The sequence below is a fragment of the Crinia signifera genome, chromosome 8 (genome assembly GCF_055691185.1).
Source record: "Crinia signifera chromosome 8, ASM5569118v1, whole genome shotgun sequence".
Classification (NCBI taxonomy): domain Eukaryota; kingdom Metazoa; phylum Chordata; class Amphibia; order Anura; family Myobatrachidae; genus Crinia; species Crinia signifera.
Window position 1 is genome coordinate 70,855,824 of NC_139224.1, and position 25,525 is coordinate 70,881,348.

Genomic DNA, 25,525 nt, shown 5'->3' on the forward strand with positions numbered 1-25,525 from the left:
TTCTGTCTGTTTGACCTCTCCCAAATGTCTGTACTGGCAATAAAAAAAAAGTTTCCAATTTAAATAGCTAGATAATAAAAACAATTTGCCAGTAATGGGAAAAAACCTACAGCACCTGGTGTTCCCATGTGGTCTCCCACCCAAGTACTAACCAGGCCCAACACTGCTTAGCTTCCAAGATCAGACGAGATTGGGCGTATCCAATGTGGTATGGCTGTAGGTGAGATACAGGCACTTTTTTGCCCTCTTCTACTTCTATAACCAGGTAAGCTAATAAAAAAGTTTCCTAACTGTATTGGCTTACTGAAAAAAATCATGTGTGGGTAATGTAAAAAGACCTACATGACATAATATTAGCAGGTGGTCTCAAATTAATCTACTAAAAGGCTTAACACTGTTTAGCTGCCAAAAGCAGTTGGAATTGGGCCTAAACAGTGTGGTAAGTCTTTAGGTGATGGCTATTGTGTCTGTTTGACCTCTACCAAATGTCTGTATTGGCAATAAAAAGATAAAGTTTTCAATTTAAATAGCTAGAGAATAAAAACAATTTGCCAGTAATGGGAAAAAACCTACAGCACCTGGTGTTCCCATGTGGTCTCCCACCCAAGTACTAACCAGGCCCAACACTGCTTAGCTTCCAAGATCAGACGAGATTGGGCGTATCCAATGTGGTATGGCTGTAGGTGAGATACCAGCACTTTTTTGCCCTCTTCTACTTCTATAACAAGGTAAGCTAATAAAAAAGTTTCCTAACTGTATTGGCTTACTGAAAAAAATCATGTGTTGGTAATGTAAAAAGACCTACAGGACATAATATTAGCAGGTGGTCTCAAATTAATCTACTAAAAGGCTCAACACTGTTTAGCTGCCAAAAGCAGTTGGAATTGGGCCGAAACAGTGTGGTAAGTCTTTAGGTGATGGCTATTGTGTCTGTTTGACCTCTCCCAAATGTCTGTATTGGCAATAAAAAGATAAAGTTTTCAATTTAAATAGCTAGAGAATAAAAACAATTTGCCAGTAATGGTAAAAAACCTACAGCACCTGGTGTTCCCATGTGGTCTCCCACCCAAGTACTAACCAGGACCAACACTGCTTAGCTTCCAAGATCAGACGGGATTGGGCATATCCAATGTGGTATGGCTGTAGGTGAGATGCAGGCACTTTTTTGCCCTCTTCTACTTCTATAACAAGGTAAGTTAATAAAAAAGTTTCCTAACTGTATTGGCTTACTGAAAAAAATCATGTGTTGGTAATGTAAAAAGACCTATAGGACATAATATTAGCAGGTGGTCTCAAATTAAACTACTAAAGAGGCTCAACACTGTTTAGCTGCCAAAAGCAGTTGGAATTGGGCCGAAACAGTGTGGTAAGTCTTTAGGTGATGGCTATTGTGTCTGTTTGACCTCTCCCAAATGTCTGTATTGGCAATAAAAAGATAAAGTTTTCAATTTAAATAGCTAGAGAATAAAAACAATTTGCCAGTAATGGTAAAAAACCTACAGCACCTGGTGTTCCCATGTGGTCTCCCACCCAAGTACTAACCAGGCCCAACACTGCTTAGCTTCCAAGATCAGACGGGATTGGGCATATCCAATGTGGTATTGCTGTAGGTGAGATGCAGGCACTTTTTTGCCCTCTTCTACTTCTATAACAAGGTAAGTTAATAAAAAAGTTTCCTAACTGTATTGGCTTACTGAAAAAAATCATGTGTTGGTAATGTAAAAAGACCTATAGGACATAATATTAGCAGGTGGTCTCAAATTAAACTACTAAAGAGGCTCAACACTGTTTAGCTGCCAAAAGCAGTTGGAATTGGGCCTAAACAGTGTGGTAAGTTTTTAGGTGATGCCTATTGTGTCTGTTTGACCTCTCCCAAATGTCTGTATTGGCAATAAAAATAAAACGTTTCCAATTAAAATAGCAAGAGAATAAAAACAATTTGCCAGTAATGGGAAAAAACCTACAGCACCTGGTGTTCCCATGTGGTCTCCCACCCAAGTACTAACCAGGCCCAACACTGCTTAGCTTCCAAGATCAGACGAGATTGGGCGTATCCAATGTGGTATGGCTGTAGGTGAGATACAGGCACTTTTTTGCCCTCTTCTACTTCTATAACCAGGTAAGCTAATAAAAAAGTTTCCTAACTGTATTGGCTTACTGAAAAAAATCATGTGTTGGTAATGTAAAAAGACCTACAGGACATAATATTAGCAGGTGGTCTCAAATTAATCTACTAAAAGGCTCAACACTGTTTAGCTGCCAAAAGCAGTTGGAATTGGGCCTAAACAGTGTGGTAAGTCTTTAGGTGATGGCTATTGTGTCTGTTTGACCTCTCCCAAATGTCTGTATTGGCAATATAAAGATAAAGTTTTCAATTTAAATAGCTAGAGAATAAAAACAATTTGCCAGTAATGGTAAAAAACCTACAGCACCTGGTGTTCCCATGTGGTCTCCCACCCAAGTACTAACCAGGCCCAACACTGCTTAGCTTCCAAGATCAGACGGGATTGGGCATATCCAATGTGGTATGGCTGTAGGTGAGATGCAGGCACTTTTTTGCCCTCCTCTTCTTCTTTAACAAGGTAAGTTAATAAAAAAGTTTCCTAACTGTATTGGCTTACTGAAAAAAATCATGTGTTGGTAATGTAAAAAGACCTACAGGACATAATATTAGCAGGTGGTCTCAAATTAAACTACTAAAGAGGCTCAACACTGTTTAGCTGCCAAAAGCAGTTGGAATTGGGCCTAAACAGTGTGGTAAGTTTTTAGGTGATGGCTATTGTGTCTGTTTGACCTCTCCAAAATGTCTGTATTGGCAATAAAAATAAAAAGTTTCCAATTAAAATAGCAAGAGAATAAAAACAATTTGCCAGTAATGGGGAAAAAACCTACAGCACCTGGTGTTCCCATGTGGTCTCCCACCCAAGTACTAACCAGGCCCAACACTGCTTAGCTTCCAAGATCAGACGAGATTGGGCGTATCCAATGTGGTATGGCTGTAGGTGAGATAACAGCACTTTTTTGCTCTCTTCTACTTCTATAACCAGGTAAGCTAATAAAAAAGGTTCCTAACTGTGTTGGCTTACTGAAAAAAATCATGTGTTGGTAATGTAAAAAGACCTACAGGTCATGATATTAGCAGGTGGTCTCAAATTAAACTACTAAAGAGGCTCAACACTGTTTAGCTGCCAAAAGCAGTTGGAATTGGGCCTAAACAGTGTGGTAAGTTTTTAGGTGATGGCTATTGTGTCTGTTTGACCTCTCCCAAATGTCTGTATTGGCAATAAAAATAAAAAGTTTCCAATTAAAATAGCAAGAGAATAAAAACAATTTGCCAGTAATGGGAAAAAAACCTACAGCACCTGGTGTTCCCATGTGGTCTCCCACCCAAGTACTAACCAGGCCCAACACTGCTTAGCTTCCAAGATCAGACGAGATTGGGCGTATCCAATGTGGTATGGCTGTAGGAGAGATACCGGCACTTTTTTGCCCTCTTCTACTTCTATAACCAGGTAAGCTAATATAAAAGTTTCCTAAATGTATTGGCTTACTGAAAAAAATCATGTGTTGGTAATGTAAAAAGACCTACAGGACATAATATTAGCAGGTGGTCTCAAATTAAACTACTAAAGAGGCTCAACACTGTTTAGCTGCCAAAAGCAGTTGGAATTGGGCCTAAACAGTGTGGTAAGTTTTTAGGTGATGGCTATTGTGTCTGTTTGACCTCTCCCAAATGTCTGTATTGGCAATAAAAATAAAACGTTTCCAATTAAAATAGCAAGAGAATAAAAACAATTTGCCAGTAATGGGAAAAAACCTACAGCACCTGGTGTTCCCATGTGGTCTCCCACCCAAGTACTAACCAGGCCCAACACTGCTTAGCTTCCAAGATCAGACGAGATTGGGCGTATCCAATGTGGTATGGCTGTAGGTGAGATACAGGCACTTTTTTGCCCTCTTCTACTTCTATAACCAGGTAAGCTAATAAAAAAGTTTCCTAACTGTATTGGCTTACTGAAAAAAATCATGTGTTGGTAATGTAAAAAGACCTACAGGACATAATATTAGCAGGTGGTCTCAAATTAAACTATTAAAGAGGCTCAACACTGTTTAGCTGCCAAAAGCAGTTGGAATTGGGCCTAAACAGTGTGGTAAGTTTTTAGGTGATGGCTATTGTGTCTGTTTGACCTCTCCCAAATGTATGTATTGGCAATAAAAATAAAAAGTTTCCAATTAAAATAGCAAGAGAATAAAAAAAATTTGCCAGTAATGGGAAAAAACCTACAGCACCTGGTGTTCCCATGTGGTCTCCCACCCAAGTACTAACCAGGCCCAACACTGCTTAGCTTCCAAGATCAGACGAGATTGGGCGTATCCAATGTGGTATGGCTGTAGGTGAGATACCGGCACTTTTTTGCCCTCTTCTACTTCTATAACCAGGTAAGCTAATATAAAAGTTTCCTAAATGTATTGGCTTACTGAAAAAAATCATGTGTTGGTAATGTAAAAAGACCTACAGGACATAATATTAGCAGGTGGTCTCAAATTAAACTACTAAAGAGGCTCAACACTGTTTAGCTGCCAAAAGCAGTTGGAATTGGGCCTAAACAGTGTGGTAAGTTTTTAGGTGATGGCTATTCTGTCTGTTTGACCTCTCCCAAATGTCTGTACTGGCAATAAAAAAAAAGTTTCCAATTTAAATAGCTAGATAATAAAAACAATTTGCCAGTAATGGGAAAAAACCTACAGCACCTGGTGTTCCCATGTGGTCTCCCACCCAAGTACTAACCAGGCCCAACACTGCTTAGCTTCCAAGATCAGACGAGATTGGGCGTATCCAATGTGGTATGGCTGTAGGTGAGATACAGGCACTTTTTTGCCCTCTTCTACTTCTATAACCAGGTAAGCTAATAAAAAAGTTTCCTAACTGTATTGGCTTACTGAAAAAAATCATGTGTGGGTAATGTAAAAAGACCTACATGACATAATATTAGCAGGTGGTCTCAAATTAATCTACTAAAAGGCTTAACACTGTTTAGCTGCCAAAAGCAGTTGGAATTGGGCCTAAACAGTGTGGTAAGTCTTTAGGTGATGGCTATTGTGTCTGTTTGACCTCTACCAAATGTCTGTATTGGCAATAAAAAGATAAAGTTTTCAATTTAAATAGCTAGAGAATAAAAACAATTTGCCAGTAATGGGAAAAAACCTACAGCACCTGGTGTTCCCATGTGGTCTCCCACCCAAGTACTAACCAGGCCCAACACTGCTTAGCTTCCAAGATCAGACGAGATTGGGCGTATCCAATGTGGTATGGCTGTAGGTGAGATACAGGCACTTTTTTGCCCTCTTCTACTTCTATAACAAGGTAAGCTAATAAAAAAGTTTCCTAACTGTATTGGCTTACTGAAAAAAATCATGTGTTGGTAATGTAAAAAGACCTACAGGACATAATATTAGCAGGTGGTCTCAAATTAATCTACTAAAAGGCTCAACACTGTTTAGCTGCCAAAAGCAGTTGGAATTGGGCCGAAACAGTGTGGTAAGTCTTTAGGTGATGGCTATTGTGTCTGTTTGACCTCTCCCAAATGTCTGTATTGGCAATAAAAAGATAAAGTTTTCAATTTAAATAGCTAGAGAATAAAAACAATTTGCCAGTAATGGTAAAAAACCTACAGCACCTGGTGTTCCCATGTGGTCTCCCACCCAAGTACTAACCAGGCCCAACACTGCTTAGCTTCCAAGATCAGACGGGATTGGGCATATCCAATGTGGTATGGCTGTAGGTGAGATGCAGGCACTTTTTTGCCCTCTTCTACTTCTATAACAAGGTAAGTTAATAAAAAAGTTTCCTAACTGTATTGGCTTACTGAAAAAAATCATGTGTTGGTAATGTAAAAAGACCTATAGGACATAATATTAGCAGGTGGTCTCAAATTAAACTACTAAAGAGGCTCAACACTGTTTAGCTGCCAAAAGCAGTTGGAATTGGGCCGAAACAGTGTGGTAAGTCTTTAGGTGATGGCTATTGTGTCTGTTTGACCTCTCCCAAATGTCTGTATTGGCAATAAAAAGATAAAGTTTTCAATTTAAATAGCTAGAGAATAAAAACAATTTGCCAGTAATGGTAAAAAACCTACAGCACCTGGTGTTCCCATGTGGTCTCCCACCCAAGTACTAACCAGGCCCAACACTGCTTAGCTTCCAAGATCAGACGGGATTGGGCATATCCAATGTGGTATTGCTGTAGGTGAGATGCAGGCACTTTTTTGCCCTCTTCTACTTCTATAACAAGGTAAGTTAATAAAAAAGTTTCCTAACTGTATTGGCTTACTGAAAAAAATCATGTGTTGGTAATGTAAAAAGACCTATAGGACATAATATTAGCAGGTGGTCTCAAATTAAACTACTAAAGAGGCTCAACACTGTTTAGCTGCCAAAAGCAGTTGGAATTGGGCCTAAACAGTGTGGTAAGTTTTTAGGTGATGCCTATTGTGTCTGTTTGACCTCTCCCAAATGTCTGTATTGGCAATAAAAATAAAACGTTTCCAATTAAAATAGCAAGAGAATAAAAACAATTTGCCAGTAATGGGAAAAAACCTACAGCACCTGGTGTTCCCATGTGGTCTCCCACCCAAGTACTAACCAGGCCCAACACTGCTTAGCTTCCAAGATCAGACGAGATTGGGCGTATCCAATGTGGTATGGCTGTAGGTGAGATACAGGCACTTTTTTGCCCTCTTCTACTTCTATAACCAGGTAAGCTAATAAAAAAGTTTCCTAACTGTATTGGCTTACTGAAAAAAATCATGTGTTGGTAATGTAAAAAGACCTACAGGACATAATATTAGCAGGTGGTCTCAAATTAATCTACTAAAAGGCTCAACACTGTTTAGCTGCCAAAAGCAGTTGGAATTGGGCCTAAACAGTGTGGTAAGTCTTTAGGTGATGGCTATTGTGTCTGTTTGACCTCTCCCAAATGTCTGTATTGGCAATATAAAGATAAAGTTTTCAATTTAAATAGCTAGAGAATAAAAACAATTTGCCAGTAATGGTAAAAAACCTACAGCACCTGGTGTTCCCATGTGGTCTCCCACCCAAGTACTAACCAGGCCCAACACTGCTTAGCTTCCAAGATCAGACGGGATTGGGTATATCCAATGTGGTATGGCTGTAGGTGAGATGCAGGCACTTTTTTGCCCTCCTCTTCTTCTTTAACAAGGTAAGTTAATAAAAAAGTTTCCTAACTGTATTGGCTTACTGAAAAAAATCATGTGTTGGTAATGTAAAAAGACCTACAGGACATAATATTAGCAGGTGGTCTCAAATTAAACTACTAAAGAGGCTCAACACTGTTTAGCTGCCAAAAGCAGTTGGAATTGGGCCTAAACAGTGTGGTAAGTTTTTAGGTGATGGCTATTGTGTCTGTTTGACCTCTCCAAAATGTCTGTATTGGCAATAAAAATAAAAAGTTTCCAATTAAAATAGCAAGAGAATAAAAACAATTTGCCAGTAATGGGGAAAAAACCTACAGCACCTGGTGTTCCCATGTGGTCTCCCACCCAAGTACTAACCAGGCCCAACACTGCTTAGCTTCCAAGATCAGACGAGATTGGGCGTATCCAATGTGGTATGGCTGTAGGTGAGATAACAGCACTTTTTTGCTCTCTTCTACTTCTATAACCAGGTAAGCTAATAAAAAAGGTTCCTAACTGTGTTGGCTTACTGAAAAAAATCATGTGTTGGTAATGTAAAAAGACCTACAGGTCATGATATTAGCAGGTGGTCTCAAATTAAACTACTAAAGAGGCTCAACACTGTTTAGCTGCCAAAAGCAGTTGGAATTGGGCCTAAACAGTGTGGTAAGTTTTTAGGTGATGGCTATTGTGTCTGTTTGACCTCTCCCAAATGTCTGTATTGGCAATAAAAATAAAAAGTTTCCAATTAAAATAGCAAGAGAATAAAAACAATTTGCCAGTAATGGGAAAAAAACCTACAGCACCTGGTGTTCCCATGTGGTCTCCCACCCAAGTACTAACCAGGCCCAACACTGCTTAGCTTCCAAGATCAGACGAGATTGGGCGTATCCAATGTGGTATGGCTGTAGGAGAGATACCGGCACTTTTTTGCCCTCTTCTACTTCTATAACCAGGTAAGCTAATATAAAAGTTTCCTAAATGTATTGGCTTACTGAAAAAAATCATGTGTTGGTAATGTAAAAAGACCTACAGGACATAATATTAGCAGGTGGTCTCAAATTAAACTACTAAAGAGGCTCAACACTGTTTAGCTGCCAAAAGCAGTTGGAATTGGGCCTAAACAGTGTGGTAAGTTTTTAGGTGATGGCTATTGTGTCTGTTTGACCTCTCCCAAATGTCTGTATTGGCAATAAAAATAAAACGTTTCCAATTAAAATAGCAAGAGAATAAAAACAATTTGCCAGTAATGGGAAAAAACCTACAGCACCTGGTGTTCCCATGTGGTCTCCCACCCAAGTACTAACCAGGCCCAACACTGCTTAGCTTCCAAGATCAGACGAGATTGGGCGTATCCAATGTGGTATGGCTGTAGGTGAGATACAGGCACTTTTTTGCCCTCTTCTACTTCTATAACCAGGTAAGCTAATAAAAAAGTTTCCTAACTGTATTGGCTTACTGAAAAAAATCATGTGTTGGTAATGTAAAAAGACCTACAGGACATAATATTAGCAGGTGGTCTCAAATTAAACTATTAAAGAGGCTCAACACTGTTTAGCTGCCAAAAGCAGTTGGAATTGGGCCTAAACAGTGTGGTAAGTTTTTAGGTGATGGCTATTGTGTCTGTTTGACCTCTCCCAAATGTATGTATTGGCAATAAAAATAAAAAGTTTCCAATTAAAATAGCAAGAGAATAAAAAAAATTTGCCAGTAATGGGAAAAAACCTACAGCACCTGGTGTTCCCATGTGGTCTCCCACCCAAGTACTAACCAGGCCCAACACTGCTTAGCTTCCAAGATCAGACGAGATTGGGCGTATCCAATGTGGTATGGCTGTAGGTGAGATACCGGCACTTTTTTGCCCTCTTCTACTTCTATAACCAGGTAAGCTAATATAAAAGTTTCCTAAATGTATTGGCTTACTGAAAAAAATCATGTGTTGGTAATGTAAAAAGACCTACAGGACATAATATTAGCAGGTGGTCTCAAATTAAACTACTAAAGAGGCTCAACACTGTTTAGCTGCCAAAAGCAGTTGGAATTGGGCCTAAACAGTGTGGTAAGTTTTTAGGTGATGGCTATTCTGTCTGTTTGACCTCTCCCAAATGTCTGTACTGGCAATAAAAAAAAAGTTTCCAATTTAAATAGCTAGATAATAAAAACAATTTGCCAGTAATGGGAAAAAACCTACAGCACCTGGTGTTCCCATGTGGTCTCCCACCCAAGTACTAACCAGGCCCAACACTGCTTAGCTTCCAAGATCAGACGAGATTGGGCGTATCCAATGTGGTATGGCTGTAGGTGAGATACAGGCACTTTTTTGCCCTCTTCTACTTCTATAACCAGGTAAGCTAATAAAAAAGTTTCCTAACTGTATTGGCTTACTGAAAAAAATCATGTGTGGGTAATGTAAAAAGACCTACATGACATAATATTAGCAGGTGGTCTCAAATTAATCTACTAAAAGGCTTAACACTGTTTAGCTGCCAAAAGCAGTTGGAATTGGGCCTAAACAGTGTGGTAAGTCTTTAGGTGATGGCTATTGTGTCTGTTTGACCTCTACCAAATGTCTGTATTGGCAATAAAAAGATAAAGTTTTCAATTTAAATAGCTAGAGAATAAAAACAATTTGCCAGTAATGGGAAAAAACCTACAGCACCTGGTGTTCCCATGTGGTCTCCCACCCAAGTACTAACCAGGCCCAACACTGCTTAGCTTCCAAGATCAGACGAGATTGGGCGTATCCAATGTGGTATGGCTGTAGGTGAGATACAGGCACTTTTTTGCCCTCTTCTACTTCTATAACAAGGTAAGCTAATAAAAAAGTTTCCTAACTGTATTGGCTTACTGAAAAAAATCATGTGTTGGTAATGTAAAAAGACCTACAGGACATAATATTAGCAGGTGGTCTCAAATTAATCTACTAAAAGGCTCAACACTGTTTAGCTGCCAAAAGCAGTTGGAATTGGGCCGAAACAGTGTGGTAAGTCTTTAGGTGATGGCTATTGTGTCTGTTTGACCTCTCCCAAATGTCTGTATTGGCAATAAAAAGATAAAGTTTTCAATTTAAATAGCTAGAGAATAAAAACAATTTGCCAGTAATGGTAAAAAACCTACAGCACCTGGTGTTCCCATGTGGTCTCCCACCCAAGTACTAACCAGGCCCAACACTGCTTAGCTTCCAAGATCAGACGGGATTGGGCATATCCAATGTGGTATGGCTGTAGGTGAGATGCAGGCACTTTTTTGCCCTCTTCTACTTCTATAACAAGGTAAGTTAATAAAAAAGTTTCCTAACTGTATTGGCTTACTGAAAAAAATCATGTGTTGGTAATGTAAAAAGACCTATAGGACATAATATTAGCAGGTGGTCTCAAATTAAACTACTAAAGAGGCTCAACACTGTTTAGCTGCCAAAAGCAGTTGGAATTGGGCCGAAACAGTGTGGTAAGTCTTTAGGTGATGGCTATTGTGTCTGTTTGACCTCTCCCAAATGTCTGTATTGGCAATAAAAAGATAAAGTTTTCAATTTAAATAGCTAGAGAATAAAAACAATTTGCCAGTAATGGTAAAAAACCTACAGCACCTGGTGTTCCCATGTGGTCTCCCACCCAAGTACTAACCAGGCCCAACACTGCTTAGCTTCCAAGATCAGACGGGATTGGGCATATCCAATGTGGTATTGCTGTAGGTGAGATGCAGGCACTTTTTTGCCCTCTTCTACTTCTATAACAAGGTAAGTTAATAAAAAAGTTTCCTAACTGTATTGGCTTACTGAAAAAAATCATGTGTTGGTAATGTAAAAAGACCTATAGGACATAATATTAGCAGGTGGTCTCAAATTAAACTACTAAAGAGGCTCAACACTGTTTAGCTGCCAAAAGCAGTTGGAATTGGGCCTAAACAGTGTGGTAAGTTTTTAGGTGATGCCTATTGTGTCTGTTTGACCTCTCCCAAATGTCTGTATTGGCAATAAAAATAAAACGTTTCCAATTAAAATAGCAAGAGAATAAAAACAATTTGCCAGTAATGGGAAAAAACCTACAGCACCTGGTGTTCCCATGTGGTCTCCCACCCAAGTACTAACCAGGCCCAACACTGCTTAGCTTCCAAGATCAGACGAGATTGGGCGTATCCAATGTGGTATGGCTGTAGGTGAGATACAGGCACTTTTTTGCCCTCTTCTACTTCTATAACCAGGTAAGCTAATAAAAAAGTTTCCTAACTGTATTGGCTTACTGAAAAAAATCATGTGTTGGTAATGTAAAAAGACCTACAGGACATAATATTAGCAGGTGGTCTCAAATTAATCTACTAAAAGGCTCAACACTGTTTAGCTGCCAAAAGCAGTTGGAATTGGGCCTAAACAGTGTGGTAAGTCTTTAGGTGATGGCTATTGTGTCTGTTTGACCTCTCCCAAATGTCTGTATTGGCAATATAAAGATAAAGTTTTCAATTTAAATAGCTAGAGAATAAAAACAATTTGCCAGTAATGGTAAAAAACCTACAGCACCTGGTGTTCCCATGTGGTCTCCCACCCAAGTACTAACCAGGCCCAACACTGCTTAGCTTCCAAGATCAGACGGGATTGGGCATATCCAATGTGGTATGGCTGTAGGTGAGATGCAGGCACTTTTTTGCCCTCCTCTTCTTCTTTAACAAGGTAAGTTAATAAAAAAGTTTCCTAACTGTATTGGCTTACTGAAAAAAATCATGTGTTGGTAATGTAAAAAGACCTACAGGACATAATATTAGCAGGTGGTCTCAAATTAAACTACTAAAGAGGCTCAACACTGTTTAGCTGCCAAAAGCAGTTGGAATTGGGCCTAAACAGTGTGGTAAGTTTTTAGGTGATGGCTATTGTGTCTGTTTGACCTCTCCAAAATGTCTGTATTGGCAATAAAAATAAAAAGTTTCCAATTAAAATAGCAAGAGAATAAAAACAATTTGCCAGTAATGGGGAAAAAACCTACAGCACCTGGTGTTCCCATGTGGTCTCCCACCCAAGTACTAACCAGGCCCAACACTGCTTAGCTTCCAAGATCAGACGAGATTGGGCGTATCCAATGTGGTATGGCTGTAGGTGAGATAACAGCACTTTTTTGCTCTCTTCTACTTCTATAACCAGGTAAGCTAATAAAAAAGGTTCCTAACTGTGTTGGCTTACTGAAAAAAATCATGTGTTGGTAATGTAAAAAGACCTACAGGTCATAATATTAGCAGGTGGTCTCAAATTAAACTACTAAAGAGGCTCAACACTGTTTAGCTGCCAAAAGCAGTTGGAATTGGGCCTAAACAGTGTGGTAAGTTTTTAGGTGATGGCTATTGTGTCTGTTTGACCTCTCCCAAATGTCTGTATTGGCAATAAAAATAAAAAGTTTCCAATTAAAATAGCAAGAGAATAAAAACAATTTGCCAGTAATGGGAAAAAAACCTACAGCACCTGGTGTTCCCATGTGGTCTCCCACCCAAGTACTAACCAGGCCCAACACTGCTTAGCTTCCAAGATCAGACGAGATTGGGCGTATCCAATGTGGTATGGCTGTAGGTGAGATACAGGCACTTTTTTGCCCTCTTCTACTTCTATAACCAGGTAAGCTAATATAAAAGTTTCCTAAATGTATTGGCTTACTGAAAAAAATCATGTGTTGGTAATGTAAAAAGACCTACAGGACATAATATTAGCAGGTGGTCTCAAATTAAACTACTAAAGAGGCTCAACACTGTTTAGCTGCCAAAAGCAGTTGGAATTGGGCCTAAACAGTGTGGTAAGTTTTTAGGTGATGGCTATTGTGTCTGTTTGACCTCTCCCAAATGTCTGTACTGGCAATAAAAAAAAAGTTTCCAATTTAAATAGCTAGAGAATAAAAACAATTTGCCAGTAATGGGAAAAAACCTTCAGCACCTGGTGTTCCCATGTGGTCTCCCACCCAAGTACTAACCAGGCCCAACACTGCTTAGCTTCCAAGATCAGACTAGATTGGGCGTATCCAACGTGGTATGGCTGTAGGTGAGATACAGGCACTTTTTTGCCCTCTGTTACTTCTATAACCAGGTAAGCTAATAAAAAAGTTTCCTAACTGTATTGGCTTACTGAAAAAAATCATGTGTGGGTAATGTAAAAAGACCTACAGGACATAATATTAGCAGGTGGTCTCAAATTAATCTACTAAAAGGCTCAACACTGTTTAGCTGCCAAAAGCAGTTGGAATTGGGCCTAAACAGTGTGGTAAGTCTTTAGGTGATGGCTATTGTGTCTGTTTGACCTCTACCAAATGTCTGTATTGGCAATAAAAAGATAAAGTTTTCAATTTAAATAGCTAGAGAATAAAAACAATTTGCCAGTAATGGTAAAAAACCTACAGCACCTGGTGTTCCCATGTGGTCTCCCACCCAAGTACTAACCAGGCCCAACACTGCTTAGCTTCCAAGATCAGACGGGATTGGGCATATCCAATGTGGTATGGCTGTAGATGAGATACCGGCACTTTTTTGCCCTCTTCTACTTCTATAACCAGTTAAGCTAATAAAAAACTTTCCTAACTGTATTGGCTTACTGAAAAAAATCATTTGTTGGTAATGCAAAAAGACCTACAGGTCATGATATTAGCAGGTGGTCTCAAATTAAACTACTAAAGAGGCTCAACACTGTTTAGCTGCCAAAAGCAGTTGGAATTGGGCCTAAACAGTGTGGTAAGTTTTTAGGTGATGGCTATTGTGTCTGTTTGACCTCTCCCAAATGTCTGTATTGGCAATAAAAATAAAAAGTTTCCAATTAAAATAGCAAGAGAATAAAAACAATTTGCCAGTAATGGGGAAAAAACCTACAGCACCTGCTGTTCCCATGTGGTCTCCCAGCCAAGTATTAACCAGGCCCAACACTGCTTAGCTTCCAAGATCAGACGAGATTGGGTGTATCCAATGTGGTATGGCTGTAGGTGAGATAACAGCACTTTTTTGCCCTCTTCTACTTCTATAACCAGGTAAGCTAATAAAAAAGGTTCCTAACTGTATTGGCTTACTGAAAATAATCATGTGTTGGTAATGTAAAAAGACCTACAGGTCATGATATTAGCAGGTGGTCTCAAATTAAACTACTAAAGAGGCTCAACACTGTTTAGCTGCCAAAAGCAGTTGGAATTGGGCCTAAACAGTGTGGTAAGTTTTTAGGTGATGGCTATTGTGTCTGTTTGACCTCTCCCAAATGTCTGTACTGGCAATAAAAAAAAAGTTTCCAATTTAAATAGCTAGAGAATAAAAACAATTTGCCAGTAATGGGAAAAAACCTACAGCACCTGGTGTTCCCATGTGGTCTCCCACCCAAGTACTAACCAGGCCCAACACTGCTTAGCTTCCAAGATCAGACGAGATTGGGCGTATCCAATGTGGTATGGCTGTAGGTGAGATACCGGCACTTTTTTGCCCTCTTCTACTTCTATAACCAGGTAAGCTAATAAAAAAGTTTCCTAACTGTATTGGCTTACTGAAAAAAATCATGTGTTGGTAATGCAAAAAGACCTACAGGACATAATATTAGCAGGTGGTCTCAAATTAATCTACTAAAAGGCTCAACACTGTTTAGCTGCCAAAAGCAGTTGGAATTGGGCCGAAACAGTGTGGTAAGTCTTTAGGTGATGGCTATTGTGTCTGTTTGACCTCTCCCAAATGTCTGTATTGGCAATAAAAAGATAAAGTTTTCAATTTAAATAGCTAGAGAATAAAAACAATTTGCCAGTAATGGTAAAAAACCTACAGCACCTGGTGTTCCCATGTGGTCTCCCACCCAAGTACTAACCAGGCCCAACACTGCTTAGCTTCCAAGATCAGACGGGATTGGGCATATCCAATGTGGTATGGCTGTAGGTGAGATGCAGGCACTTTTTTGCCCTCTTCTACTTCTATAACAAGGTAAGTTAATAAAAAAGTTTCCTAACTGTATTGGCTTACTGAAAAAAATCATGTGTTGGTAATGTAAAAAGACCTATAGGACATAATATTAGCAGGTGGTCTCAAATTAAACTACTAAAGAGGCTCAACACTGTTTAGCTGCCAAAAGCAGTTGGAATTGGGCCTAAACAGTGTGGTAAGTTTTTAGGTGATGGCTATTGTGTCTGTTTGACCTCTCCCAAATGTCTGTATTGGCAATAAAAATAAAACGTTTCCAATTAAAATAGCAAGAGAATAAAAACAATTTGCCAGTAATGGGAAAAAACCTACAGCACCTGGTGTTCCCATGTGGTCTCCCACCCAAGTACTAACCAGGCCCAACACTGCTTAGCTTCCAAGATCAGACGAGATTGGGCGTATCCAATGTGGTATGGCTGTAGGTGAGATACAGGCACTTTTTTGCCCTCTTCTTCTTCTATAACCAGGTAAGCTAATAAAAAAGTTTCCTAACTGTATTGGCTTACTGAAAAAAATCATGTGTTGGTAATGTAAAAAGACCTACAGGACATAATATTAGCAGGTGGTCTCAAATTAATCTACTAAAAGGCTCAACACTGTTTAGCTGCCAAAAGCAGTTGGAATTGGGCCTAAACAGTGTGGTAAGTCTTTAGGTGATGGCTATTGTGTATGTTTGACCTCTCCCAAATGTCTGTATTGGCAATAAAAAGATAAAGTTTTCAATTTAAATAGCTAGAGAATAAAAACAATTTGCCAGTAATGGTAAAAAACCTACAGCACCTGGTGTTCCCATGTGGTCTCCCACCCAAGTACTAACCAGGCCCAACACTGCTTAGCTTCCAAGATCAGACGGGATTGGGCATATCCAATGTGGTATGGCTGTAGGTGAGATGCAGGCACTTTTTTGCCCTCCTCTACTTCTTTAACAAGGTAAGTTAATAAAAAAGTTTCCTAACTGTATTGGCTTACTGAAAGAAATCATGTGTTGGTAATGTAAAAAGACCTACAGGACATAATATTAGAAGGTGGTCTCAAATTAAACTACTAAAGAGGCTCAACACTGTTTAGCTGCCAAAAGCAGTTGGAATTGGGCCTAAACAGTGTGGTAAGTTTTTAGGTGATGGCTATTGTGTCTGTTTGACCTCTCCCAAATGTCTGTATTGGCAATAAAAATAAAAAGTTTCCAATTAAAATAGCAAGAGAATAAAAACAATTTGCCAGTAATAGGGAAAAAACCTACAGCACCTGGTGTTCCCATGTGGTCTCCCACCCAAGTACTAACCAGGCCCAACACTGCTTAGCTTCCAAGATCAGACGAGATTGGGCGTATCCAATGTGGTATGGCTGTAGGTGAGATAATAGCACTTTTTTGCCCTCTTCTACTTCTATAACCAGGTAAGCTAATAAAAAAGGTTCCTAACTGTATTGGCTTACTGAAAAAAATCATGTGTTGGTAATGTAAAAAGACCTACAGGTCATGATATTAGCAGGTGGTCTCAAATTAAACTACTAAAGAGGCTCAACACTGTTTAGCTGCCAAAAGCAGTTGGAATTGGGCCTAAACAGTGTGGTAAGTTTTTAGGTGATGGCTATTGTGTCTGTTTGACCTCTCCCAAATGTCTGTACTGGCAATAAAAAAAAAGTTTCCAATTTAAATAGCTAGAGAATAAAAACAATTTGCCAGTAATGGGAAAAAACCTACAGCACCTGGTGTTCCCATGTGGTCTCCCACCCAAGTACTAACCAGGCCCAACACTGCTTAAGCTTCCAAGATCAGACGAGATTGGGCGTATCCAATGTGGTATGGCTGTAGGTGAGATACAGGCACTTTTTTGCCCTCTTCTACTTCTATAACCAGGTAAGCTAATAAAAAAGTTTCCTAACTGTATTGGCTTACTGAAAAAAATCATGTGTGGGTAATGTAAAAAGACCTACAGGACATAATATTAGCAGGTGGTCTCAAATTAATCTACTAAAAGGCTCAACACTGTTTAGCTGCCAAAAGCAGTTGGAATTGGGCCTAAACAGTGTGGTAAGTCTTTAGGTGATGGCTATTGTGTCTGTTTGACCTCTACCAAATGTCTGTATTGGCAATAAAAAGATAAAGTTTTCAATTTAAATAGCTAGAGAATAAAAACAATTTGCCAGTAATGGTAAAAAACCTACAGCACCTGGTGTTCCCATGTGGTCTCCCACCCAAGTACTAACCAGGCCCAACACTGCTTAGCGTCCAAGATCAGACGGGATTGGGCATATCCAATGTGGTATGGCTGTAGGTGAGATGCAGGCACTTTTTTGCCCTCTTCTACTTCTTTAACAAGGTAAGTTAATAAAAAAGTTTCCTAACTGTATTGGCTTACTGAAAAAAATCATGTGTTGGTAATGTAAAAAGACCTACATGACATAATATTAGCAGGTGGTCTCAAATTAAACTACTAAAGAGGCTCAACACTGTTTAGCTGCCAAAAGCAGTTGGAATTGGGCCTAAACAGTGTGGTAAGTTTTTAGGTGATGGCTATTGTGTCTGTTTGACCTCTCCCAAATGTCTGTATTGGCAATAAAAATAAAAAGTTTCCAATTAAAATAGCAAGAGAATAAAAACAATTTGCCAGTAATGGGAAAAAACCTACAGCACCTGGTGTTCCCATGTGGTCTCCCACCCAAGTACTAACCAGGCCCAACACTGCTTAGCTTCCAAGAACAGACGAGATTGGGCGTATCCAATGTGGTATGGCTGTAGGTGAGATACAGGCACTTTTTTGCCCTCTTCTACTTCTATAACCAGGTAAGCTAATAAAAAAGTTTCCTAACTGTATTGGCTTACTGAAAAAAATCATGTGTTGGTAATGTAAAAAGACCTACAGGACATAATATTAGCAGGTGGTCTCAAATTAATCTACTAAAAGGCTCAACACTGTTTAGCTGCCAAAAGCAGTTGGAATTGGGCCGAAACAGTGTGGTAAGTCTTTAGGTGATGGCTATTGTGTCTGTTTGACCTCTCCCAAATGTCTGTATTGGCAATAAAAATAAAACGTTTACATTTTAAATAGCTAGAGAATAAAAACAATTTGCCAGTAATGGTAAAAAACCTACAGCACCTGGTGTTCCCATGTGGTCTCCCACCTAAGTACTAACCAGGCCCAACACTGCTTAGCTTCCAAGATCAGACGGGATTGGGCATATCCAATGTGGTATGGCTGTAGGTGAGATGCAGGCACTTTTTTGCCCTCTTCTACTTCTATAACAAGGTAAGTTAATAAAAAAGTTTCCTAACTGTATTGGCTTACTGAAAAAAAACATGTGTTGGTAATGTAAAAAGACCTATAGGACATAATATTAGCAGGTGGTCTCAAATTAAACTACTAAAGAGGCTCAACACTGTTTAGCTGCCAAAAGCAGTTGGAATTGGGCCTAAACAGTGTGGTAAGTTTTTAGGTGATGGCTATTGTGTCTGTTTGACCTCTCCCAAATGTCTGTATTGGCAATAAAAATAAAACGTTTACAATTTAAATAGCTAGAGAATAAAAACAATTTGCCAGTAATGGTAAAAAACCTACAGCACCTGGTGTTCCCATGTGGTCTTCCACCCAAGTACTAACCAGGCCCAACACTGCTTACCTTCCAAGATCAGACGGGATTGGGCATATCCAATGTGGTATGGCTGTAGGTGAGATAACCGCACTTTTTTGCCCTCTTCTACTTATATAACCAGGTAAGCTAATAAAAAAGGTTCCTAACTGTATTGGCTTACTGAAAAAAATCATGTGTTGGTAATGTAAAAGGACCTACAGGTCATGATATTAGCAGGTGGTCTCAAATTAAACTACTAAAGAGGCTCAACACTGTTTAGCTGCCAAAAGCAGTTGGAATTGGGCCTAAACAGTGTGGTAAGTTTTTAGGTGATGGCTATTGTGTCTGTTTGACCTCTCCCAAATGTCTGTACTGGCAATAAAAAAAAAGTTTCCAATTTAAATAGCTAGAGAATAAAAACAATTTGCCAGTAATGGGAAAAAACCTACAGCACCTGGTGTTCCCATGTGGTCTCCCACCCAAGTACTAACCAGGCCCAACACTGCTTAGCTTCCAAGATCAGACGAGATTGGGCGTATCCAATGTGGTATGGCTGTAGGTGAGATACCGGCACTTTTTTGCCCTCTTCTACTTCTATAACCAGGTAAGCTAATAAAAAAGTTTCCTAACTGTATTGGCTTACTGAAAAAAATCATGTGTTGGTAATGTAAAAAGACCTACAGGACATAATATTAGCAGGTGGTCTCAAATTAATCTACTAAAAGGCTCAACACTGTTTAGCTGCCAAAAGCAGTTGGAATTGGGCCGAAACAGTGTGGTAAGTCTTTAGGTGATGGCTATTGTGTCTGTTTGACCTCTCCCAAATGTCTGTATTGGCAATAAAAAGATAAAGTTTTCAATTTAAATAGCTAGAGAATAAAAACAATTTGCCAGTAATGGTAAAAAACCTACAGCACCTGGTGTTCCCATGTGGTCTCCCACCCAAGTACTAACCAGGCCCAACACTGCTTAGCTTCCAAGATCAGACGGGATTGGGCATATCCAATGTGGTATGGCTGTAGGTGAGATGCAGGCACTTTTTTGCCCTCTTCTACTTCTATAACAAGGTAAGTTAATAAAAAAGTTTCCTAACTGTATTGGCTTACTGAAAAAAATCATGTGTTGGTAATGTAAAAAGACCTATAGGACATAATATTAGCAGGTGGTCTCAAATTAAACTACTAAAGAGGCTCAACACTGTTTAGCTGCCAAAAGCAGTTGGAATTGGGCCTAAACAGTGTGGTAAGTTTTTAGGTGATGGCTATTGTGTCTGTTTGACCTCTCCCAAATGTCTGTATTGGCAATAAAAATAAAACGTTTCCAATTAAAATAGCAAGAGAATAAAAACAATTTGCCAGTAATGGGAAAAAACCTACAGCACCTGGTGTTCCCATGTGGTCCCCCACCCAAGTACTAACCAGGCCCAACACTGCTTAGCTTCCAAGATCAGACGAGATTGGGCGTATCCAATGTGGTATGGCTGTAGGTGAGATACAGGCACTTTTTTGCCCTCTTCTACTTCTATAACCAGGTAAGCTAATAAAAAAGTTTCCTAACTGTATTGGCTTACTGAAAAAAATCATGTGTTGGTAATGTAAAAAGACCTACAGGACATAATATTAGCAGGTGGTCTCAAATTAATCTACTAAAAGGCACAACACTGTTTAGCTGCCAAAAGCAGTTGGAATTGGGCCTAAACAGTGTGGTAAGTCTTTAGGTGATGGCTATTGTGTATGTTTGACCTCTCCCAAATGTCTGTATTGGCAATAAAAAGATAAAGTTTTCAATTTAAATAGCTAGAGAATAAAAACAATTTGCCAGTAATGGTAAAAAACCTACAGCACCTGGTGTTCCCATGTGGTCTCCCACCCAAGTACTAACCAGGCCCAACACTGCTTAGCTTCCAAGATCAGACGGGATTGGGCATATCCAATGTGGTATGGCTGTAGGTGAGATGCAGGTACTTTTTTGCCCTTCTCTACTTCTTTAACAAGTTAAGTTAATAAAAAAGTTTCCTAACTGTATTGGCTTACTGAAAAAAATCATGTGTTGGTAATGTAAAAAGACCTACAGGACATAATATTAGCAGGTGGTCTCAAATTAAACTACTAAAGAGGCTCAACACTGTTTAGCTGCCAAAAGCAGTTGGAATTGGGCCTAAACAGTGTGGTAAGTTTTTAGGTGATGGCTATTGTGTCTGTTTGACCTCTCCCAAATGTCTGTATTGGCAATAAAAATAAAAAGTTTCCAATTAAAATAGCAAGAGAATAAAAACAATTTGCCAGTAATAGGGAAAAAACCTACAGCACCTGGTGTTCCCATGTGGTCTCCCACCCAAGTACTAACCAGGCCCAACACTGCTTAGCTTCCAAGATCAGACGAGATTGGGCGTATCCAATGTGGTATGGCTGTAGGTGAGATAACAGCACTTTTTTGCCCTCTTCTACTTCTATAACCAGGTAAGCTAATAAAAAAGGTTCCTAACTGTATTGGCTTACTGAAAAAAATCATGTGTTGGTAATGTAAAAAGACCTACAGGTCATGATATTAGCAGGTGGTCTCAAATTAAACTACTAAAGAGGCTCAACACTGTTTAGCTGCCAAAAGCAGTTGGAATTGGGCCTAAACAGTGTGGTAAGTTTTTAGGTGATGGCTATTGTGTCTGTTTGACCTCTCCCAAATGTCTGTACTGGCAATAAAAAAAAAGTTTCCAATTTAAATAGCTAGAGAATAAAAACAATTTGCCAGTAATGGGAAAAAACCTACAGAACCTGGTGTTCCCATGTGGTCTCCCACCCAAGTACTAACCAGGCCCAACACTGCTTAGCTTCCAAGATCAGACGAGATTGGGCGTATCCAATGTGGTATGGCTGTAGGTGAGATACAGGCACTTTTTTGCCCTCTTCTACTTCTATAACCAGGTAAGCTAATAAAAAAGTTTCCTAACTGTATTGGCTTACTGAAAAAAATCATGTGTGGGTAATGTAAAAAGACCTACAGGACATAATATTAGCAGGTGGTCTCAAATTAATCTACTAAAAGGCTCAACACTGTTTAGCTGCCAAAAGCAGTTGGAATTGGGCCTAAACAGTGTGGTAAGTCTTTAGGTGATGGCTATTGTGTATGTTTGACCTCTACCAAATGTCTGTATTGGCAATAAAAAGATAAAGTTTTCAATTGAAATAGCTAGAAAATAAAAACAATTTGCCAGTAATGGTAAAAAACCTACAGCACCTGGTGTTCCCATGTGGTCTCCCACCCAAGTACTAACCAGGCCCAACACTGCTTAGCGTCCAAGATCAAACGGGATTGGGCATATCCAATGTGGTATGGCTGTAGGTGAGATGCAGGCACTTTTTTGCCCTCTTCTACTTCTTTAACAAGGTAAGTTAATAAAAAAGTTTCCTAACTGTATTGGCTTACTGAAAAAAATCATGTGTTGGTAATGTAAAAAGACCTACAGGACATAATATTAGCAGGTGGTCTCAAATTAAACTACTAAAGAGGCTCAACACTGTTTAGCTGCCAAAAGCAGTTGGAATTGGGCCTAAACAGTGTGGTAAGTTTTTAGGTGATGGCTATTGTGTCTGTTTGACCTCTCCCAAATGTCTGTATTGGCAATAAAAATAAAACGTTTCCGATTAAAATAGCAAGAGAATAAAAACAATTTGCCAGTAATGGTAAAAAACCTACAGCACCTGGTGTTCCCATGTGGTCTCCCACCCAAGTACTAACCAGGCCCAACACTGCTTAGCTTCCAAGATCAGACGAGATTGGGCGTATCCAATGTGGTATGGCTGTAGGAGAGATACAGGCACTTTTTTGCCCTCTTCTACTTCTATAACCAGGTAAGCTAATAAAAAAGTTTCCTAACTGTATTGGCTTACTGAAAAAAATCATGTGTTGGTAATGTAAAAAGACCTACAGGACATAATATTAGCAGGTGGTCTCAAATTAATCTACTAAAAGGCTCAACACTGTTTAGCTGCCAAAAGCAGTTGGAATTGGGCCTAAACAGTGTGGTAAGTCTTTAGGTGATGGCTATTGTGTCTGTTTGACCTCTCCCAAATGTCTGTATTGGCAATAAAAAGATAAAGTTTTCAATTTAAATAGCTAGAGAATAAAAACAATTTGCCAGTAATGGTAAAAAACCTACAGCACCTGGTGTTCCCATGTGGTCTCCCACCCAAATACTAACCAGGCCCAACACTGCTTAGCTTCCAAGATCAGACGGGATTGGGCGTATCCAATGTGGTATGGCTGTAGGTGAGATGCAAGCACTTTTTTGCCCTCCTCTACTTCTTTAACAAGGTAAGTTAATAAAAAAGTTTCCTAACTGTATTGGCTTACTGAAAAAAATCATGTGTTGGTAATGTAAAAAGACCTAAAGGACATAATATTAGCAGGTGGTCTCAAATTAAACTACTAAAGAGGCTCAACACTGTTTAGCTGCCAAAAGCAGTTGGAATTGGGCCTAAACAGTGTGGTAAGTTTTTAGGTGATGGCTATTGTGTCTGTTTGACCTCTCCCAAATGTCTGTATTGGCAATAAAAATAAAAAGTTTCCAATTAAAATAGCAAGAGAATAAAAACAATTTGCCAGTAATGGGGAAAAAACCTACAGCACCTGCTGTTCCCATGTGGTCTCCCAGCCAAGTATTAACCAGGCCCAACACTGCTTAGCTTCCAAGATCAGACGAGATTGGGTGTATCCAATGTGGTATGGCTGTAGGTGGGATAACAGCACTTTTTTGCCCTCTTCTACTTCTATAACCAGGTAAGCTAATAAAAAAGGTTCCTAACTGTATTGGCTTACTGAAAAAAATCATGTGTTGGTAATGTAAAAAGACCTACAGGTCATGATATTAGCAGGTGATCTCAAATTAAACTACTAAAGAGGCTCAACACTGTTTAGCTGCCAAAAGCAGTTGGAATTGGGCCTAAACAGTGTGGTAAGTTTTTAGGTGATGGCTATTGTGTCTGTTTGACCTCTCCCAAATGTCTGTATTGGCAATAAAAATAAAACGTTTCCAATTAAAATAGCAAGAGAATAAAAACAATTTGCCAGTAATGGGAAAAAACCTACAGCACCTGGTGTTCCCATGTGGTCTCCCACCCAAGTACTAACCAGGCCCAACACTGCTTAGCTTCCAAGATCAGACGAGATTGGGCGTATCCAATGTGGTATGGCTGTAGGTGAGATACAGGCACTTTTTTGCCCTCTTCTACTTCTATAACCAGGTAAGCTAATAAAAAAGTTTCCTAACTGTATTGGCTTACTGAAAAAAATCATGTGTGGGTAATGTAAAAAGACCTACAGGACATAATATTAGCAGGTGGTCTCAAATTAATCTACTAAAAGGCTCAACACTGTTTAGCTGCCAAAAGCAGTTGGAATTGGGCCTAAACAGTGTGGTAAGTCTTTAGGTGATGGCTATTGTGTCTGTTTGACCTCTACCAAATGTCTGTATTGGCAATAAAAAGATTATGTTTTCAATTGAAATAGCTAGAAAATAAAAACAATTTGCCAGTAATGGTAAAAAACCTACAGCACCTGGTGTTCCCATGTGGTCTCCCACCCAAGTACTAACCAGGCCCAACACTGCTTAGCGTCCAAGATCAAACGGGATTGGGCATATCCAATGTGGTATGGCTGTAGGTGAGATGCAGGCACTTTTTTGCCCTCTTCTACTTCTTTAACAAGGTAAGTTAATAAAAAAGTTTCCTAACTGTATTGGCTTACTGAAAAAAATCATGTGTTGGTAATGTAAAAAGACCTACAGGACATAATATTAGCAGGTGGTCTCAAATTAAACTACTAAAGAGGCTCAACACTGTTTAGCTGCCAAAAGCAGTTGGAATTGGGCCTAAACAGTGTGGTAAGTTTTTAGGTGATGGCTATTGTGTCTGTTTGACCTCTCCCAAATGTCTGTATTGGCAATAAAAATAAAACGTTTCCAATTAAAATAGCAAGAGAATAAAAACAATTTGCCAGTAATGGGAAAAAACCTACAGCACCTGGTGTTCCCATGTGGTCTCCCACCCAAGTACTAACCAGGCCCAACACTGCTTAGCTTCCAAGATCAGACGAGATTGGGCGTATCCAATGTGGTATGGCTGTAGGAGAGATACAGGCACTTTTTTGCCCTCTTCTACTTCTATAACCAGGTAAGCTAATAAAAAAGTTTCCTAACTGTATTGGCTTACTGAAAAAAATCATGTGTTGGTAATGTAAAAAGACCTACAGGACATAATATTAGCAGGTGGTCTCAAATTAATCTACTAAAAGGCTCAACACTGTTTAGCTGCCAAAAGCAGTTGGAATTGGGCCTAAACAGTGTGGTAAGTCTTTAGGTGATGGCTATTGTGTCTGTTTGACCTCTCCCAAATGTCTGTATTGGCAATAAAAAGATAAAGTTTTCAATTTAAATAGCTAGAGAATAAAAACAATTTGCCAGTAATGGTAAAAAACCTACAGCACCTGGTGTTCCCATGTGGTATCCCACCCAAATACTAACCAGGCCCAACACTGCTTAGCTTCCAAGATCAGACGGGATTGGGCGTATCCAATGTGGTATGGCTGTAGGTGAGATGCAAGCACTTTTTTGCCCTCCTCTACTTCTTTAACAAGGTAAGTTAATAAAAAAGTTTCCTAACTGTATTGGCTTACTGAAAAAAATCATGTGTTGGTAATGTAAAAAGACCTAAAGGACATAATATTAGCAGGTGGTCTCAAATTAAACTACTAAAGAGGCTCAACACTGTTTAGCTGCCAAAAGCAGTTGGAATTGGGCCTAAACAGTGTGGTAAGTTTTTAGGTGATGGCTATTGTGTCTGTTTGACCTCTCCCAAATGTCT

General features: G+C 39.3%; 55 non-coding genes and 1 pseudogene across 56 annotated transcripts in view; all 56 read right to left on the reverse strand.

Moving 5' to 3' along the window:
* The window catches only part of LOC146027235 (protein shisa-9B pseudogene), a 604,201-nt pseudogene that overhangs the window by 465,444 nt on the left and 113,232 nt on the right, over positions 1 to 25,525 (reverse strand). The gene's annotated exons all lie outside the window — the stretch shown is intronic.
* Positions 104 to 222, reverse strand: LOC146030179 (5S ribosomal RNA). The gene has a single exon (XR_014455680.1). It is a non-coding gene; the product is annotated as a 5S ribosomal RNA (ribosomal RNA).
* LOC146030180 (5S ribosomal RNA) lies at positions 567 to 685 on the reverse strand. Its single transcript, XR_014455681.1, has one exon. It is a non-coding gene; the product is annotated as a 5S ribosomal RNA (ribosomal RNA).
* On the reverse strand, positions 1,030 to 1,148 carry LOC146031964 (5S ribosomal RNA). Its single transcript, XR_014457415.1, has one exon. It is a non-coding gene; the product is annotated as a 5S ribosomal RNA (ribosomal RNA).
* Positions 1,494 to 1,612, reverse strand: LOC146031183 (5S ribosomal RNA). The gene has a single exon (XR_014456655.1). It is a non-coding gene; the product is annotated as a 5S ribosomal RNA (ribosomal RNA).
* Positions 1,958 to 2,076, reverse strand: LOC146030181 (5S ribosomal RNA). The gene has a single exon (XR_014455682.1). It is a non-coding gene; the product is annotated as a 5S ribosomal RNA (ribosomal RNA).
* Positions 2,421 to 2,539, reverse strand: LOC146030362 (5S ribosomal RNA). Its single transcript, XR_014455860.1, has one exon. It is a non-coding gene; the product is annotated as a 5S ribosomal RNA (ribosomal RNA).
* LOC146030182 (5S ribosomal RNA) lies at positions 2,886 to 3,004 on the reverse strand. The gene has a single exon (XR_014455683.1). It is a non-coding gene; the product is annotated as a 5S ribosomal RNA (ribosomal RNA).
* LOC146031070 (5S ribosomal RNA) lies at positions 3,351 to 3,469 on the reverse strand. The gene has a single exon (XR_014456547.1). It is a non-coding gene; the product is annotated as a 5S ribosomal RNA (ribosomal RNA).
* Positions 3,815 to 3,933, reverse strand: LOC146030183 (5S ribosomal RNA). The gene has a single exon (XR_014455684.1). It is a non-coding gene; the product is annotated as a 5S ribosomal RNA (ribosomal RNA).
* LOC146030185 (5S ribosomal RNA) lies at positions 4,279 to 4,397 on the reverse strand. The gene has a single exon (XR_014455686.1). It is a non-coding gene; the product is annotated as a 5S ribosomal RNA (ribosomal RNA).
* Positions 4,741 to 4,859, reverse strand: LOC146030186 (5S ribosomal RNA). The gene has a single exon (XR_014455687.1). It is a non-coding gene; the product is annotated as a 5S ribosomal RNA (ribosomal RNA).
* LOC146030187 (5S ribosomal RNA) lies at positions 5,204 to 5,322 on the reverse strand. Its single transcript, XR_014455688.1, has one exon. It is a non-coding gene; the product is annotated as a 5S ribosomal RNA (ribosomal RNA).
* Positions 5,667 to 5,785, reverse strand: LOC146030364 (5S ribosomal RNA). Its single transcript, XR_014455862.1, has one exon. It is a non-coding gene; the product is annotated as a 5S ribosomal RNA (ribosomal RNA).
* LOC146031184 (5S ribosomal RNA) lies at positions 6,131 to 6,249 on the reverse strand. The gene has a single exon (XR_014456656.1). It is a non-coding gene; the product is annotated as a 5S ribosomal RNA (ribosomal RNA).
* Positions 6,595 to 6,713, reverse strand: LOC146030188 (5S ribosomal RNA). The gene has a single exon (XR_014455689.1). It is a non-coding gene; the product is annotated as a 5S ribosomal RNA (ribosomal RNA).
* Positions 7,058 to 7,176, reverse strand: LOC146030410 (5S ribosomal RNA). Its single transcript, XR_014455906.1, has one exon. It is a non-coding gene; the product is annotated as a 5S ribosomal RNA (ribosomal RNA).
* LOC146030189 (5S ribosomal RNA) lies at positions 7,523 to 7,641 on the reverse strand. The gene has a single exon (XR_014455690.1). It is a non-coding gene; the product is annotated as a 5S ribosomal RNA (ribosomal RNA).
* On the reverse strand, positions 7,988 to 8,106 carry LOC146031071 (5S ribosomal RNA). The gene has a single exon (XR_014456548.1). It is a non-coding gene; the product is annotated as a 5S ribosomal RNA (ribosomal RNA).
* On the reverse strand, positions 8,452 to 8,570 carry LOC146030191 (5S ribosomal RNA). Its single transcript, XR_014455692.1, has one exon. It is a non-coding gene; the product is annotated as a 5S ribosomal RNA (ribosomal RNA).
* Positions 8,916 to 9,034, reverse strand: LOC146030192 (5S ribosomal RNA). Its single transcript, XR_014455693.1, has one exon. It is a non-coding gene; the product is annotated as a 5S ribosomal RNA (ribosomal RNA).
* LOC146030193 (5S ribosomal RNA) lies at positions 9,378 to 9,496 on the reverse strand. Its single transcript, XR_014455694.1, has one exon. It is a non-coding gene; the product is annotated as a 5S ribosomal RNA (ribosomal RNA).
* On the reverse strand, positions 9,841 to 9,959 carry LOC146030195 (5S ribosomal RNA). Its single transcript, XR_014455695.1, has one exon. It is a non-coding gene; the product is annotated as a 5S ribosomal RNA (ribosomal RNA).
* On the reverse strand, positions 10,304 to 10,422 carry LOC146030365 (5S ribosomal RNA). The gene has a single exon (XR_014455863.1). It is a non-coding gene; the product is annotated as a 5S ribosomal RNA (ribosomal RNA).
* On the reverse strand, positions 10,768 to 10,886 carry LOC146031186 (5S ribosomal RNA). Its single transcript, XR_014456658.1, has one exon. It is a non-coding gene; the product is annotated as a 5S ribosomal RNA (ribosomal RNA).
* LOC146030196 (5S ribosomal RNA) lies at positions 11,232 to 11,350 on the reverse strand. The gene has a single exon (XR_014455696.1). It is a non-coding gene; the product is annotated as a 5S ribosomal RNA (ribosomal RNA).
* LOC146030366 (5S ribosomal RNA) lies at positions 11,695 to 11,813 on the reverse strand. The gene has a single exon (XR_014455864.1). It is a non-coding gene; the product is annotated as a 5S ribosomal RNA (ribosomal RNA).
* LOC146030198 (5S ribosomal RNA) lies at positions 12,160 to 12,278 on the reverse strand. The gene has a single exon (XR_014455698.1). It is a non-coding gene; the product is annotated as a 5S ribosomal RNA (ribosomal RNA).
* LOC146030199 (5S ribosomal RNA) lies at positions 12,625 to 12,743 on the reverse strand. The gene has a single exon (XR_014455699.1). It is a non-coding gene; the product is annotated as a 5S ribosomal RNA (ribosomal RNA).
* Positions 13,087 to 13,205, reverse strand: LOC146034855 (5S ribosomal RNA). Its single transcript, XR_014460258.1, has one exon. It is a non-coding gene; the product is annotated as a 5S ribosomal RNA (ribosomal RNA).
* LOC146030925 (5S ribosomal RNA) lies at positions 13,550 to 13,668 on the reverse strand. Its single transcript, XR_014456407.1, has one exon. It is a non-coding gene; the product is annotated as a 5S ribosomal RNA (ribosomal RNA).
* Positions 14,015 to 14,133, reverse strand: LOC146033336 (5S ribosomal RNA). The gene has a single exon (XR_014458746.1). It is a non-coding gene; the product is annotated as a 5S ribosomal RNA (ribosomal RNA).
* Positions 14,477 to 14,595, reverse strand: LOC146030200 (5S ribosomal RNA). Its single transcript, XR_014455700.1, has one exon. It is a non-coding gene; the product is annotated as a 5S ribosomal RNA (ribosomal RNA).
* Positions 14,940 to 15,058, reverse strand: LOC146030367 (5S ribosomal RNA). The gene has a single exon (XR_014455865.1). It is a non-coding gene; the product is annotated as a 5S ribosomal RNA (ribosomal RNA).
* LOC146030201 (5S ribosomal RNA) lies at positions 15,404 to 15,522 on the reverse strand. The gene has a single exon (XR_014455701.1). It is a non-coding gene; the product is annotated as a 5S ribosomal RNA (ribosomal RNA).
* On the reverse strand, positions 15,867 to 15,985 carry LOC146030368 (5S ribosomal RNA). Its single transcript, XR_014455866.1, has one exon. It is a non-coding gene; the product is annotated as a 5S ribosomal RNA (ribosomal RNA).
* Positions 16,332 to 16,450, reverse strand: LOC146030202 (5S ribosomal RNA). The gene has a single exon (XR_014455702.1). It is a non-coding gene; the product is annotated as a 5S ribosomal RNA (ribosomal RNA).
* On the reverse strand, positions 16,794 to 16,913 carry LOC146033250 (5S ribosomal RNA). Its single transcript, XR_014458660.1, has one exon. It is a non-coding gene; the product is annotated as a 5S ribosomal RNA (ribosomal RNA).
* LOC146031471 (5S ribosomal RNA) lies at positions 17,258 to 17,376 on the reverse strand. Its single transcript, XR_014456938.1, has one exon. It is a non-coding gene; the product is annotated as a 5S ribosomal RNA (ribosomal RNA).
* On the reverse strand, positions 17,722 to 17,840 carry LOC146031697 (5S ribosomal RNA). The gene has a single exon (XR_014457157.1). It is a non-coding gene; the product is annotated as a 5S ribosomal RNA (ribosomal RNA).
* LOC146030752 (5S ribosomal RNA) lies at positions 18,185 to 18,303 on the reverse strand. The gene has a single exon (XR_014456241.1). It is a non-coding gene; the product is annotated as a 5S ribosomal RNA (ribosomal RNA).
* Positions 18,649 to 18,767, reverse strand: LOC146032597 (5S ribosomal RNA). Its single transcript, XR_014458024.1, has one exon. It is a non-coding gene; the product is annotated as a 5S ribosomal RNA (ribosomal RNA).
* LOC146030203 (5S ribosomal RNA) lies at positions 19,111 to 19,229 on the reverse strand. The gene has a single exon (XR_014455703.1). It is a non-coding gene; the product is annotated as a 5S ribosomal RNA (ribosomal RNA).
* LOC146030369 (5S ribosomal RNA) lies at positions 19,574 to 19,692 on the reverse strand. Its single transcript, XR_014455867.1, has one exon. It is a non-coding gene; the product is annotated as a 5S ribosomal RNA (ribosomal RNA).
* LOC146030413 (5S ribosomal RNA) lies at positions 20,038 to 20,156 on the reverse strand. Its single transcript, XR_014455909.1, has one exon. It is a non-coding gene; the product is annotated as a 5S ribosomal RNA (ribosomal RNA).
* Positions 20,501 to 20,619, reverse strand: LOC146030370 (5S ribosomal RNA). Its single transcript, XR_014455868.1, has one exon. It is a non-coding gene; the product is annotated as a 5S ribosomal RNA (ribosomal RNA).
* On the reverse strand, positions 20,966 to 21,084 carry LOC146030204 (5S ribosomal RNA). The gene has a single exon (XR_014455704.1). It is a non-coding gene; the product is annotated as a 5S ribosomal RNA (ribosomal RNA).
* LOC146032234 (5S ribosomal RNA) lies at positions 21,428 to 21,546 on the reverse strand. The gene has a single exon (XR_014457679.1). It is a non-coding gene; the product is annotated as a 5S ribosomal RNA (ribosomal RNA).
* LOC146031984 (5S ribosomal RNA) lies at positions 21,891 to 22,009 on the reverse strand. Its single transcript, XR_014457434.1, has one exon. It is a non-coding gene; the product is annotated as a 5S ribosomal RNA (ribosomal RNA).
* On the reverse strand, positions 22,355 to 22,473 carry LOC146031072 (5S ribosomal RNA). The gene has a single exon (XR_014456549.1). It is a non-coding gene; the product is annotated as a 5S ribosomal RNA (ribosomal RNA).
* On the reverse strand, positions 22,818 to 22,936 carry LOC146030757 (5S ribosomal RNA). Its single transcript, XR_014456246.1, has one exon. It is a non-coding gene; the product is annotated as a 5S ribosomal RNA (ribosomal RNA).
* On the reverse strand, positions 23,283 to 23,401 carry LOC146033337 (5S ribosomal RNA). Its single transcript, XR_014458747.1, has one exon. It is a non-coding gene; the product is annotated as a 5S ribosomal RNA (ribosomal RNA).
* LOC146030205 (5S ribosomal RNA) lies at positions 23,747 to 23,865 on the reverse strand. The gene has a single exon (XR_014455705.1). It is a non-coding gene; the product is annotated as a 5S ribosomal RNA (ribosomal RNA).
* LOC146031986 (5S ribosomal RNA) lies at positions 24,210 to 24,328 on the reverse strand. Its single transcript, XR_014457435.1, has one exon. It is a non-coding gene; the product is annotated as a 5S ribosomal RNA (ribosomal RNA).
* On the reverse strand, positions 24,674 to 24,792 carry LOC146031073 (5S ribosomal RNA). Its single transcript, XR_014456550.1, has one exon. It is a non-coding gene; the product is annotated as a 5S ribosomal RNA (ribosomal RNA).
* On the reverse strand, positions 25,137 to 25,255 carry LOC146031632 (5S ribosomal RNA). Its single transcript, XR_014457095.1, has one exon. It is a non-coding gene; the product is annotated as a 5S ribosomal RNA (ribosomal RNA).